The sequence below is a fragment of the Polyodon spathula genome, unplaced genomic scaffold (assembly GCF_017654505.1).
Source record: "Polyodon spathula isolate WHYD16114869_AA unplaced genomic scaffold, ASM1765450v1 scaffolds_1859, whole genome shotgun sequence".
Taxonomy (NCBI): Eukaryota; Metazoa; Chordata; class Actinopteri; order Acipenseriformes; family Polyodontidae; genus Polyodon; species Polyodon spathula.
The window spans coordinates 1-1,350 of record NW_024473334.1 but is presented as its reverse complement, the minus strand read 5'-3'; the positions used below and the strand labels follow the sequence as shown (position 1 = coordinate 1,350).

Sequence of the window (1,350 nt, the reverse complement as noted above, 5' to 3'; positions counted from 1 at the left end):
AACCTATCAAATCACCCGCACGGCTCCTATACTTTAGAGCGCGTCAGGAACGATTTATTGTTTCACAAAATAAAATCAATAAGATTCAGCTGAGCTGCCAGTGTGTAATAAACAAACCCTCAAATATCAGAGAATAGATACAGAGACCAGCCGTGGCACCAGCAAGAGGGGAGTATGAAAGCACCGTTACAGTTTCAAGCAGCAGTTACGCCAAAAAGTTGCAAAATATACAGTCAGACTTGCATTGACAATGGACCATGCACAATATATACATCGTTCTGGGCTGGGTGGCTCTTTACCTGGGGACATGAAATACTAAAATCAATATGTTTCCACCCGGTTTCGATGACACTATAGAAACACCTTACCAAAACGTATTTTTGTTTCATATGGTTATTAATGTATTTATTTGATTAAACTTTAATCGAGGCTTTCATTTTATCTTCTTGAAGTCACCACAGCGCCTCGCGCCGCTCGGAACTTTCGCATTTTTAAATCCTAACGGTCTCTGCTCAGCTGAGTGGAACGTTCAGGAGCCGGTTGCCTAGCAGCGTCTCCCCCTCTTCTCTGCCCCGCCCTCTCTCCCTCTCTCGCTGCACAGGCTGGGAGTTCAGATTTAGCTTCGTTATATTATAGAGCGCAATTCTTTACTATGTTTTACAAACGAGCTGATTAGAGGCTTTCCCGGTTCCGTGCTGGGCCAATAATCCAAAGGTCGATAGATCGAAACAATCCTCTGCTAGTATTTTGTTTAATTTCTTCTCTTGTTGGCCAATCTAAGGATTGGTAGCTTCCTGTTGTTAGCCCTGCCACATAAAAAACAAGAAATAAACGCGTTGCTGTTACGTGCCTTGTAAAATGGAATATATTGACAGCGAATTGTATGCTTGGTTTTGGTTGTTTTAGACTACACTCCAAAGCAATCACATGCGTTACCAAAATAAACAGTGTTGCACAAAGTACAGAAACTCTAAGCTGAATAGTTTTATAGTCTGTTGTGTCAGAATTCTGTTCAACGCTTAAGCGCTTACTTTGCAGTTTCAACAAAGACCTCAGTTCTGGTTTAACCATCGTGCAATCAGCCCTTGGTCGCTCTGATATTGTTGTTCATGGAATTTGAGCGTGATTACCAGCAATACATAGGAATTGGGAAAGTTTAATACAAAAATAATTTTAAAATGGGCTCGTCCGGGATTTGAACCCGGGACCTCTCGCACCCTAAGCGAGAATCATACCCCTAGACCAACGAGCCAGCTGTTGGCAATTATTTTGGTCGACCGAATTTACATAAATAAAGGCATTACATCAGAACTTGTGTCTATTCCCACTTACATGAAAAGTGTCAAACTT

The 1,350-nt window shown here is 41.7% G+C and overlaps 1 non-coding gene across 1 annotated transcript; it reads right to left on the bottom strand.

The window, feature by feature from the left end:
- Window positions 1-1,180: 1,180 nt before the first annotated feature.
- trnap-agg lies at window positions 1,181-1,252 on the bottom strand. Its single transcript has one exon. It is a non-coding gene; the product is annotated as a tRNA-Pro (tRNA).
- Window positions 1,253-1,350: the final 98 nt, after the last annotated feature.